This window comes from Leopardus geoffroyi, chromosome A1 (genome assembly GCF_018350155.1).
Source record: "Leopardus geoffroyi isolate Oge1 chromosome A1, O.geoffroyi_Oge1_pat1.0, whole genome shotgun sequence".
Classification (NCBI taxonomy): Eukaryota; Metazoa; Chordata; class Mammalia; order Carnivora; family Felidae; genus Leopardus; species Leopardus geoffroyi.
The window spans coordinates 227588889-227602266 of NC_059326.1; the positions used below are offsets into that span (position 1 = coordinate 227588889).

General features: G+C 49.7%; 1 long non-coding RNA gene across 1 annotated transcript; it reads right to left on the reverse strand.

Annotated features, from left to right (window-relative positions):
- Window positions 1-3635: 3635 nt before the first annotated feature.
- Window positions 3636-6636, reverse strand: LOC123578700. Its single transcript, XR_006702456.1, has 2 exons — window positions 5241-6636; window positions 3636-4260 (listed from the first exon to the last, which is right to left on the reverse strand). It is a non-coding gene; the product is annotated as an uncharacterized LOC123578700 (long non-coding RNA).
- Between the last annotated feature and the right edge of the window lie 6742 nt (window positions 6637-13378).

The window sequence follows — 13378 nt, forward strand, 5'->3', positions numbered from 1 at the left end:
TCGCGCGCTCTAATATGAAATGTTTAAAATTGCTACTTCAGCTGTGTTTCAACCAGCCACAGCTTCTGGCCTCTTATTCTGCAGGTCAGCTGACCCCTGAACTTATGATGAAGCTTTCAAAGTGACGCACAGACCAGAAAAGGGGGCCTTTTATGTTCTAAGTCTTGTCGCTTTTTTGTAACCAACATTGCGATGGGCAGGGCTTTATGAGACAGGGCAGTTTGTAGTGTTGAGACCTGTGCGTTGCAGCCAAGTCCATGAAACCCGTCGATCCCACCTGCCTTCCGTAGACAGCTGTCCTCACGCACAGCCTCACACGCCTCTTTCATAAAAAGCGTCTGAACCAGAGAAAAGCATGTTTTTGAGCCACATGTTTGGTAAACATTCGAGAGGCTCCCTCTGTGTGGTTGAGTCTCTATTTCTGTCATTTGAAATAGCAAAACATCACATGACTCATCGGCTGATGTAACCACACGTGAAACAGGATGTAGAAGCAATCTGAAGACGAATGTACGAAAAGGCCCTGCCCTTTCGAAGGCTACACCTCTGAAGCGAACTACGCCAATGTTCAAAATGAGCGGAATTCTATTACGTAATCAAAATAACCCCAAACTCCGCTCAGAGGTCAGAAAAGAGGGGTGTGTGTGTGTGTGTGTGTGTGTGTGTTGATCTCAAAAGGGAAAAATGATGGAGAAGAGATGGTGAGAGCTTGTTCTGAGCTGACTTTCTTCTCAAAAGGGAAAGTTCGAACTGTTAGCCTCTGCTAAGCGGAGCACCAAAGGTGGGCCTCCTAAGTCATTATTCTTTTTTTTTTTTTTTTAACGCTTATTTATTATTGAGAGACAGAGAGACACAGAGTGTGAGCCAGGGGAGGGGCAGAGAGAGAAGGAGACCCAGAATCTGAAGCAGGCTCCAGGCTCTGAGCTGTCAGCACAGAGCCTGACGTGGGACTCGAACCCACAAACTGTGAGATCATGACCTGAGCCGAAGCCGGCTGCTCAACTGACTGAGCCACCCTGGCGCCCCCTGAGCATTCTTTTTTTTTAAGTCATTCTTCGCCGAGTCCTACTGGTTCTGAAAGATTTTTTCCCTGCTTCATTTATAATCGGCCAGGTCTCCAAGTCTGTGTAAGATCTATGTGCTTGTGTAGATGGCAGTTGGCTACACAGATTCAGCACATTTCTTAAACTGCACCGCTTTTTGAGGTAGGTTACAAAGCTTAAGTGCACTTTACTAACGAGCCTTACCATGAGCTTCCACAGTCCGTGCATGTAAACAGAAATGCAGAAGAGGGGCGCCTGGGCGGCTCAGTTGGTTGGGCATCTGACTCTTGATTTCGGCTCAGGTCATGATCCCAGGGTCATGGGCTTGAGCCCTGCATCGGGCTCTGTGCTGAGCGTGGAGCCTGCTTGGGAGTCTCTCTCTCTCTCTCTCTCTCTCTCTGCCTCTCTCCCTTCCTCGCACTTTCTTTCTAAAATTAAAAAACAAAACAAAACAAAACCTCACAAGAGGTAGGATCCCTTCCTGTGTCCAGAAGTAGAAGTGGTTTCCTTAGGTTAAGGAAAGCTGGAGACAGACCAGCTTAAGATGATATCATTCACGGTCTGGCTTCATGGAAATTCAGTGGCGTATGGAGATTGATTGGCACCATAAAGTTTAGAGGCAGACGTTCTCCAGCCATGAATCGGGGACAAGAAATGGTGCATTTGGAGCTGGGACACATCACAGCCAGGTGGACTCTGTTCCCTGAAGCATGGGGCCACAAGCATAGGGGACTCACACTCTGGATGGATCTGCTATGAAGGTGATGTGCAGACCACCCTGGTCGAACAAAGGAGGCACCAGGTACACGTCTACACGTCGCCCAGCAACCGCAGCCAGGACCAGCTGCCACAAAGCAGGCACGTTCCCCTAGCGGTGCCACATTCACCACGCTTGTAGAGGCCAATCCACAGCAACTTGTGATGTGTTTGGTTTGCTTAGCGATGTACGGAGAGGGCAGATATCGAAAGCTGAAATGACCAAGAAACTAGTCGGAGAACTTCGGAAACCTTGCCAGAGCCGCCCATGAGTTCTGTTCCAGACTCACAAGGCTGTGCTCATTCGTTGAAGGACAGCCTTAATGGCACGACCTTCTACATCACTCACCCCTTTCTGGCCTCACACTCGTCACCTGCACAGTAGAGGCTTGGGCCATCACTGCTAAGGCTCCTTCTGGGGCCAATACTCTGGGTATGATCCAGGATTTAGGACCCCGGTACAGGATCCTGCAAGGGAAGGATAAAATTACCTCCTTTTTCCTTTCAGATCTCAACGTTCGCGGTGATCCCGGATTTTTTTTTTTAACAAAATGAGGTCTCCTGGGAGTCACTGCACATGTGCTGTGGCTTCCAGTTTACCAGCTTTTCGATTTCACATCAAAATTGTGGGTTTAATTGAAACCGATCAGGGGCGCCTGGGTGGCGCAGTCGGTTAAGCGTCCGACTTCAGCCAGGTCACGATCTCGCGGTCCGTGAGTTCGAGCCCCGCGTCAGGCTCTGGGCTGATGGCTCAGAGCCTGGAGCCGGTTTCCGATTCTGTGTCTCCCTCTCTCTCTGCCCCTCCCTCGTTCATGCTCTGTCTCTCTCTGTCCCAAAAATAAATAAACGTTGAAAAAAAAAAATTAAAAAAAAAAAATTGAAACCGATCACATCAAAATATCCGTGTAGCCTTTAAAACTGACCGCCGAGGTCAATATAAAATACACATTGCCCTTGAACAATGGCTATATGTGTATTTCACAGACATAACTTTTTGTTAAGGGCATTTACATACGCTTTTCTTTTTTGGTTATTTTCGGGAGGGCAGAATTTATGCTCATGTATTGTCAAATAGTTTTCATACTCTAATTTTACTTTAAGTAAAGCTTAAAGTTGGCATGTGACTGAGACTGCTTTTAGTTTCTTGATTTTCTTACTGGAACCATCAGTCTGTTTATACATCCCAAATTACATGATTTCCTAATTCTAACTACATTTCCCTTTTCTGTTGTACACGAGGCATTAAAATTGTGCCCTTCGCCCCGGTAGCTAAAATCTGTAACCACTGGCATATTTCTTCAAAATCCCTTATGTAAATATGACCTATTGCTTCAAATTGTATTCTATATTAAAATGAATTTTTACTTCCCATAATTGCAGTAATAGTGAAAGTACTTCTCTGAAGTACTCAGCTTCTCTCCACCCCTTCTCGAATGGGGATACCCACCATAGATGGGCATCAGGAAACGAAGAGGGCCAGAGCCTGAAACCCCCTCCCGCCCACATCTAAGGCATCCTTGTTCTTACCAGTCTTTATGTGAAAAGCATTACTCTCTTTAAAATGGAACGTCTTAACTTAGAAGAAGGATGGCTCTCATGCTTTAAACCTCCCGTGAGAGATTATAGACAGAAAGGGTTTTATTACGTACCCGTCACCGACAGGGTTGGAAGAATCCCACCGCCCTGCCCGAGACTGTGTCTTCTCTTCTGCGCAGCTTTAGCGTGTGTCTTTGGGTTAAAATCCCAGATCTCAGTACTACTTCTACTATGCTTCCCTGTTACTGCCTCTTACTGTTAATTATCCCAAACCGCACACACCCACACCTTATACAAAGGTAGCAAAATTCCAAAAGGTTTACCCTTGTGATAAGCGGTTTGGATATAATTATAAATGTGATCTACTGGGCTCTTAGGTTAATATCATGGAGAAAACTACGCCCTCTCCCAAACTATCCTTTTCCATACTGTTAAAGGCAACATTTGAGTTGGGGGCAAGGTTAGCTTTGCTTATGTCTTTAATCCTGCCCACAATGAGCTCCAGGCTTCTTCCTGGACCACACGAGCCAATAAATACTGTGCTAATTTCCCAGCTCAACACATAGGTCTTTGCACAAAAAGAAAAAGAAAAACCAGGAACTGGGAGTCCTCATTCTATCTCGGCTGCTTATTAGCTTTGAGTCGGGCAAGTCACTGGATGCCTGCGGGTTGGCCGTCTCTGCTCTAGAACGAGATCTTGTCCAGTTCTAGCCTAGCGCGACATCAGGATTTGCAGAGTCTGATCAAAGGCAGTGCAGGCAGACGGAGGTGCTCGTGGGCCGGGCTTCCAAGTGGCATAGAACTGACTCAGCCAGGGAATCTACAAACACTCCTGCTGGCCTGCTTTCAGCAGAGACAGACTACCACAGCGTTCACGGAACAGAACGACAGCCAATCTGGTCTTTGGTTCAGATACTCCGGATACCTCTGCAAAGACCAAAATAGAACGAGCACAACTGGTGCCCGACTTTACATTTTACTACCCACCCCACCTTCAATCTGATTCGTGTAAAAAGCTCTCTCGCCGTAAAGGTGGGTGGCCCAGGAAAGCCGGCTGCGGTCAGCTGGTCTCCCCCAGCCCCAGACACTGTTAGGACACCTGCTCACAGGCCCATTCGTCAAAAAGTCAGAAGCGGTTCCTCCACCGTGCCGGGCCACGCCACATCCTAGCTCAGCGGCTCTGCCTGTCCCCAGACACTGCCCTGCCCACCTTCTGGCCTGCCCCCGCCCTCCGCCCCCCCCCCCACAACTGTGTTGATCGGTGCTACTGAATTCTGCCCCCACGGGGGGCCAAAAATGGCCCCCACGCCCCAGCCTGCTCCCACCGAAGTTGACAGTCCAGTTCCACATGCTCTCGGGTGACCTAATCTGGGCCTGTTTCCAGTTCCAAATACACACTGGTGATGCCCAGAGCGCTTTTTCCAGCCCAGACTTGCTCATGCGCTTCAGACCAGTCACCTCCCAACCTCTTTCAGAGGGGTCCCAGAGGGGCCTTGGCCTTAGGCCCCTCCCTGCACACTTCCTCCCCACCCTCCCCATGCGTTCTCCTGACTGCCACCTAGGTGAGTCACATTGTCACCCACCCAGAAGCCTCCTCCATGCCCCACCCCTCCTTCAATCCAGCCACTGACCCTGGAAGCTCTTTCTCCTACTACCTGTCACATCTGTCCCTCCTCTGCATCCTTAGTCCCTCTGGCTTAGCTCACACGCTCCTGGTCACCTCAGGTAGCCTTCAGGCTCATGGGTCCTCCTGGACTGTGGGGTGAATGACGCCTCCTGGAGTTTTGCAGTACACAACCTGCTCAACCATTCCTAGCAGGCTGACCACCTCCCCCTTGCCTTTCCAGGCTAGCCCTTCCTCTCACGCTAGGCAATGGGTTGCTATAAGGAGGACCTCACACTTACCTGGGTAGGCACCAGCCTGAGCCTGGGCTACATGTAGTAAACGTGGCCCAGCCAGAAAGGAGGACGTTAGCATCCAATGAGAAGCAGCATCACAAGATGGGAACTCGTGCAGGTGGCCGGCCTCCCGGCTCCAGGTGTCTTCATGCCTGGCCTCATTCCAAAACCTGTTCCTTCTTTCATCCTCGCCCACCGCAAGGGCATAAAAGAACCCAGATACTTAAACAGGTAATTTGTAGAGATGGTTTCCTTGCAGAATTGTACTGAGCCCTTCTCCTCTTCAGCGCTGTGTGTGCATCACGTGTGAGTGTTGGGTGGGCGGCGGGAGATCCCTCGACACCTTAAGCCTAGTGATAAGGCTCTTCGGAGACACGGGGAGCGCCTGCAATGGGCCCTTAGAGGCAGGGGTTCGGAGCTCTGGTGTCAGATCTGCCAGAAGAGAGAGCCAGAGGGGAGGGGGCACTGGGGCTGGCTGGCACATGCCAACTTTGACAGGGCAGAAGTTGCAAAGCCTCTCCCCTGAGCCAGACCTGAGCTACACAGGCCACAAGCCCACCTGGGGTCCTCCTGAGGTCCTGAGCAGGTGAACAGGGCTCAGAAGTAGGAAGCCGAGGCGGGGGGGGGGGGGAATCACTGGATTCCTAGGGGCTGCAAAGGTGGAGGGGTGGGAGGGGGGAAGATTGGCCACAGCATGCGCATGCGGAAGTGCTCACCAGAGGCCTTGAGCTGGGGGGAGGAGGAGGGGCAGAGGGGTCGCCACAGATCCCTGCGAGTGTCCCCCACCAGGATGAGAGAAGAGCTAAGCCCCGGCCAGGCCCAGGAGGGAGGCCGGTTTAGGACAGCGACCATCAAGAGTAGGAGGTCTGCTCCCCCGCCCTCACGCTGGCCTCCTTCCCCCTGATCCAGCTCTGGGAGCAGCGGCAGGGGGGTGGGGGGGGGCACTCGGTGCCGTTAGTGGTCACTCGAAGCTTTGACTCTTCTACGACACACGGCATTCCAATTCCTGAACGGGGACCACGTGTGGCAACGTAAAATGACTGCACGGTTTCTCTACTCCGGTGCCCAGGAAAGCGGTGGATGCCTGCAGGTGAGTTTCCATCCAGGGGCAGGGGAAGTTCTCCCACTGATCACCTCTTGAACAGTGGACGACAAAATCGCTTGGTGAGTCCGTGCCTGGAGCCATGCCATTCAGCTCACCTGTCACCGGTGCACGTGAGCTGTGCCAAAGTCGGGGACAGTTGGAGAGCTGGGGAGGGCCAGGGAGGGGACAGTTGGGAAAGACAGGGAAGGGAAGACTGGGCCCGGCTCATCCTTGCATCTGGAGTCTGGAACTGTGCCTGCGGGCGCTCTTTGCTGAATGACGCCTTCCTCCCTACCTTCCTCCCTGGAACAGCTAACCCCAGGACACCTGTGCAGCAGCCCCCCTTCCGGAGGCCTTCTCACCTCCAACCCCTTCTTGTTGATGAATCAAGCCCGCCACGAACTCAGATAACCTGAGCCAGCTGTCACTTGCAATCAAAAGCGCTCAACACGGACGTGCGCTCACCCCTCCGTCAGGCTTCCCTTCTCGATGTTCCCTCCCCTACGTCTCTTTGGGAAACACAGAAACAGAAACGAAAACCAAAAGTATCCTCACATATGACAGTCTAGTTAGAAAGTACGACGGATGGGCAAAGGACACGAGCTCCCAGAGAATGACCCGTGAACGGCTTCTACAGATGAATGCAGGTTCAGCCTCACTCAAGTACAGGAACACAAACTGATGGTCCGACTGTCAACTCTGCAAAGATGAAGAACTTTGATAGAGCTCAGCGTTGGCAGGGGCCTGAGGAAGTTGGCACCCTTCCTCTCCAGGAGAAATGTCAATTAATGGCACCTCTTCAGCAGACGATTTGGCAAGATGTTTCAAGCACAAACTCAACAAGGGAAAGAGATTAATGTCACGGGTGACCGTGGCGAGGCGGTGCAGGAAAGAAATCCTAATGACCAACAGATATCTAGGAAAAATGTCCACCATTACCAGAATCAAAAGCCAACTAAAACTAGATGTCTCTCTTTACATTTTTTTTTTTTCCTTGCTGCATTGTCAAAGTTCAAAATCAAATCACACCTCGTCTCACTCGGGGAACTACGAAGCAGTCTTACCTCCCGGTGAGACTAAAAATTCTTTCAACTTTTTTGGAGGGCAGTTTGGAAACACATCTCAAGAGCCTTAAACATGTTGAATCTAGAAATGCCTAAAAAGATTTGTGATTGAGAACGCTTATTACAGCACTACTTGTAATGATGAAAGCTGGAAACATTCAGTGGCGTTAACTATATAATGTTTGTAAGAGATATTTTTAAAACCTTAACAGTATATCATGTTCCTCACGAACCTAGCAAAATTAGGGTGTGATCCTCACGTACGTAAACCAACAACTGCCGTTCTGTTAGCTTTTTATTCGCAGTGTTCTCTCCGAGGTTTCTGAGGAGTGCCATCTCCCAAATGACCAGCGTGGCATTTCATCTGCCCTAAGCTACGTCCCGGTTCTTGATTGGGGGGATGGCACCAGGGGAGTATTTGGAAGGCACTGTCCTAAGCGGTAATAAATCATCTAAACTGGTAACAGTGTATGTAAAGTTCCAGCACCACTGTCACCTATCTTCTCGACCACCCTGCGACACCAGAGGGCTGGGCTGCCAGATGGGAGGGAAGGACAGAAAAATCCTCACTCACTCTGGGGAGCTGAGACAGTAGTGTCGCTCAGGGCTTTCCACTCCAAAGGCCAAATCTGTTCTGCCTCTTCTGGGCTAGAGGTCTATCATCAACCCTCCAGACCCGGGAGTTCAGAAGGTCATTACTAGGCCACCTACCGTGAGCCCAGACAAGAGGCAGGAGTAGGGGGAAGGGGGAGGGGAGACAGACAATTATAAGACCCTCCAGAAAGAATGCCCAGAAGGTCTTGAGCAAGATAAGAGATGAAGTGAAAGCATACCGTATAAATGCATGCTCATTTTGAACACACATAGCACAGTTGGTATTTTTACCATTTGATGGGGAGTAAAGATATTCCTAAGGGCTTCCCTAGGACCCACAGCCTAGATCCCCGTTCTCTACACCTGCAGGCTGGGGGGAGGTCATGGAGAAATGCCAGACACACGGCCCTTGGAACTGAGATCACCGTAATTCAGGTAAGCGGAGGGCAAAGTGTATCTGTACCGGATGTTTTGTTGATTAGCCAACTGAACGGGGTGGCGGAGGAGAAAACAGTTCATTGTTGCGGTTTATCCCAGGAAGATCCTTCTGCAGCCCATCTCCAGCCTGTCACTGCTTTCTGATGGATGCCCACCCCCTAACCAAGGGTTCTTCAGAAGCCCAGCATCAGTTTGCAAACAGACCCCCAGACTCGGTTCCTCGACCACCAGGAAGGGAGGTCTCTGTGGCCTCAAACTTCCTTCTCTGGCGCCAGGAGCATCTCTGAAAGCCCGGCCTTCCCCATCTTCAGATTATTCATTTCCTTCAGGCCAGTCTAACTCCTACGGTGCGCACACAAGTTCCTGCTGTGATCCTTGTGGGTGAGGTACCATCGGCCTGAATGGCTCGTGAATGCCTAGCATGTCACACGCACCACGGACCTCTCTCGGCAAACACAGGGCAAGGCCGGATCTGCACTATGACAGCGGCCCTAGTGGGTGCACCTCACTTCACCACCTGGAGTGGCAGGACTGGTACTGAATCTAGACCCAAGTCCGGAACGACGCACCTCGTTATTCTGCAGCATTTACGTGGCACTGTGAAGTCCTTGGGCATCACAGGCTTGGGGGGGGGGGGGGGATTCTAGAGACTTCCAGTATTGGACCCAAATCTCCCAGGTCCTCAAAGGCAACACAGCAGCACAGCCAGGCTTCTGATCTTTTATCTTCTACATTTATTTCTGATTATTTATTCGTACAATCCTCAGTGGTCAGGTTTGCTAAAGGGATCAACAGTGAAGCCCTGAGTCAGCTCCACCTCCAACAGTGAAGACCTGACTCAACAAGTCACAGAAGGAGCTCCTGCCCACCCCGCCCCCGCCCCGTCCCCAGCACCCAGGCCTCCAGCCACAGCGGCAGGGGCGGAGCACAGCCCCAAACTGACCCAAGGCTCTGGAGCATCCTTCTTGGGGCAGACGTTTTTGACAAAGGCTAACATTTTTACAGTGTAAACAGAGGAAGACTTTGCTAAACAAGCCCAGAGGAGTAGGGCCTGAGCTCCTGGCCACGCCCCCTTCCCAGCCCAGCCCACAGGGAAGGACACACGTTGCCAGAGGCAGAAGTTGGCTGACAGCCTCTCCAAATTCACAATACTGAAAGTCAGAAGCTGCTACAGTGCAGGTAACACCACCAAAATATTTTCATAAAACAACGGAAATGAGGAGGGAGCTCATTAGATACATTCATTTTGGCATTGTTCCCTCATCGAAATGCTCAGAAGTAATCAACATTCCTGTGAACTGCTGTGGTTCCTGTAAAGGGGACCAGATTTTAGCACCGTTTATGGGCATGCAGATCAAGGCATTTCTTATTATAGAAAAGCTCCTAGAATTTAAGTACAAAATATTATTTTGAAGTTCATAATTACTCTCAACCACTCCTGGTTACTAGAAGAATGACCGCTAAGACCGTAGATATTTCGAGCTCTGTAACCTTTCCTTGTATTAACCACGTTCTGGCGATTTCATTCCTGACCCAGACTTAGAGCCAAGAAATCAACATGACAGACGAAATTCTAGCCCTGGCTAGTAATGATCATTAAAAATATTTAAATACACAGAAGGCCATAAGGCCTGGGAACAGTGACATTCCATAATAAATGGTTTGCTGATATGATATTTCAGTGCAATTAACGTATCTGTATTTCCAGACTTAAAGGCCGTTCTGCATAGTTTAATTATATGTACTAACCCATTCCGTCATTCCTAGTAATAAATTTCAATATTCTATGAAGAAAATACAAGTGGCACGGCTCACCTTCCCCCTCCCAAATGCTGCTGGGTCCCCTGCTGTGGCGAGGCACACTCGCCCCTCCCCGCCCGGGGGTGGGGGTGGGGGCTCTAGAGAAGCCCACCTCGCCCCCACTGCTAGCGGCCACCAGCGCTGGCAGACAGCCAAACAGGGTTAGTTTTGTGCTCTTCCAGGCCCTAAGTTATAAACTGAATGACAAAGGCTTTAATCTTCCATTGCCCCTGTCTTTATTCTCTGAACAACTCAGTATTGGGTCCCTGGTCTCTCCACCTCCTCAGGAGAGATCATCAAGGTTTTCCAGAAGAGTGAAGCATTAAATATTACACGAGCAAAATTTAACACATTTTAGGAAAAAGGCTTTGCAGAATCCATACATAGAAGTCCTTCTACTCATTCAGATTTTTATCTACGTATAACATAGGCCCAGGAATGTCGGGCATCCATTGTTTTGTCTTTAAGTGACATTTTTACCCTAAAATCAGTTCCTTCTTCAATTCACTTCGTACAGTTCCTTGGGCTGTTTTTAAGTTACGTGACACTGTGCTCTGCCTTTTGCTAAACAGTCTGGGGATTCTATGCCCTTCACACACATTTCAGATTCACTTCACACACACAGAGGGCCTCCTTTTCATTGTGTTTTAAGTAGTCACAGATTTCTACCTGTGCCTACAAATAAGATTCCCTGGAAGTTTATACTTCTGGGATTTCAAGGGGGGAGTCCTTGCAAAATACTGCTTAATAAAGAGAGGAAAAATAATCAACTGTTGTTTTAACATCAGAAAGAAGAGACAGGGGAAGTCTACTGGAGTCCTACGCAAAGGCAGCAATAGTAAGGGCGCTAAATCATTATAGGCCATAGATAGCGCACTTTACAGTTGTCATCCGGACACCTTCCAGAAGCAGACTGCAGACCATGAGGGGAGCCAGCAACTCGGGCAGAGATGCGGGGCAGGAGGGAAAACACAGCCTCTTAAAAAAAAAAAAAAAGCACATAAAAACCCACAAAAGTTGCTTCTTCTGGCGGAGGTGTTAAGACTCGTGTGGCCTGAGATTTTTACCTGATTGATAATCCTTACAACCGGAAGGAACAGAATAATGAAAGGAGACAAAGGCAAGGCCTGAAAACTTTCATCAGCCCTTACCTGACACGACAGCGAACACCTAATAAAAAAGTAAAGGTCTATACAAAGAAAGCGGGTCAATCCCGTTCTGCGTGTCTAAAATATTTCCGGCTATGCCATATTCTAAGGAAGGGGAACTGCAAACATTTCAGATCAAACCCCACCTAGGCCTAGATCACAAGTGAAAAACCACACATTGGCCTCTCGTCCCCCATTGTGGCCGTCGTCAATCACTGTTCCACGGGTCCAAGTGAAATCAGCGTATGTTGTGTATGTAGATGTTGCTAAGCAGGTGAGGAGAGGAGCCAGAAGAAAATGTCCTGAGGAAGCGGTGTTAATTCCAGGGAACTGGTTACAGGGAAATCCTTTCAGGTTTAAATGTACCTTACATGAGCTCAACAGTAGAAGTCACACCTGCTTAAGCTGGAGATAATCTTCCCGCCAAGACTACAGGGTCCAAAACGCCTGAAGCCTCTCAATAAACTCTGGGGATGAAAGTGGGCTCCGTGTGGTCACCACTGAGTTCTCTTCTTCTAGAACGCTCTATCATTGTAGGGACCCCTCTAAGCAGATTATCCTGCATCTATTTTGGTCTCAACGCAATTTCTATTCTGCTGCTGTCTCCCGACCAGCCCGAGATCAGGAATGATTAATGGAATTAAGATTCTGGGCAACTGAAGGTGCACGTGGCAACAAAGAATGTTATTTTTTAAAGTCGGCCGATCATCTGTATTTCCTGAAATATGGTTTCTTTGGAAGTTTTGCTTCTCAGATGCTGGGATCCCACTAAGCCCGGATAACAGTCTGAGGGCAGAGTCCAGTGAGGCGCCGGGACAGAAAGCAACTCAAACACATGGTTTCAAACTTTCATCAATGTGGTGGTGAAGACCACGGTTTCTGCACTCTAACAATATCACACACAGGAACAAGAAAAAAGGACGTACGTAAACAAGTTGCCCAGAAATCCAGTTCAAGTTCACGAAGATTAAAACACTGTTGACATGCAAAGACACAGGATCATGAGTATTATTAAATTCAACAGCAGGTATGAACCAACAGCCAGAGGCAACGCAGCCCGGACAGAGACCTTCACGGCCCTGTGCCTAAACATGTTAAGTGTGCTTTAAAAAATGTCCACGAATGAAGAGTAAGCATTTCCTGTTGTAGAGCTACAAATACTAAACTGAAGCCTCGAGGCCGCTAAGAAGTCCTTATTGTTAATTTGGCTTCTAGTTACCTCCTTGTTCAAGGAACCATCCCATCTCACAGCCAAGACCACAAAACCTCTGCCACACATTCACACACATTTAGAACAGAGCTTGATTCAAACACTCTAATGAATACACACTTACCGAAGTGTGGTGAACAGTACTGATGGAGTAACGGGGGATTATTAACCTAACAGTCTGCCTAGTTCTGTGCGTCCTCTGAGTTTTCTCATGAGAATTTTAATTTTTCAGTACAAAGCAAAACTAAATCTTCAAAGAAGGTTTGCCACTCCCAAAAGGTATTTGCTAGCTTGCTAACTATGCTAAATTGAACCAAATAAGCTGGTAATTACCATGAAATAAAGCCCAGTACCTCAGGGAAACTCTACGCCCACAAACGTTGGGTCGGCACGAGAGGCGTCCGGTCCCGCGAACACGGTGCACGGCCCACGCCCCGTGCGGGTGATCCGGACCCTCGCCGCCTGCCACCAGGCCCGTCGCCCCGCCGGTCACCAGCCAGGCCTCGGTGCAGGCGGCCACTGAGAGCCAGGAACGTCACCTCCTCCCTCGGGCTTCCCAAACCAAACCACAGGCAGCCACGGCTCCGCCACACTCCGGCGCTCGGCTTTGGTACGCGCCTCTGCTTAACCTGGCTCACGGACCCTCCCGGACGCTTTGCTGTTGTCGCCCACCCCCCTCCAGGTACTCGATTCTGGCAGCGGAGGCAGCCTCAAAACCACACCATGGAAAGGGCACACGGGCCAGTCGAGATCTCGCTCCCTCTCGCCTCCGAACGCAGACGAGTGCCCAGCGCCGTCTGGTGTCG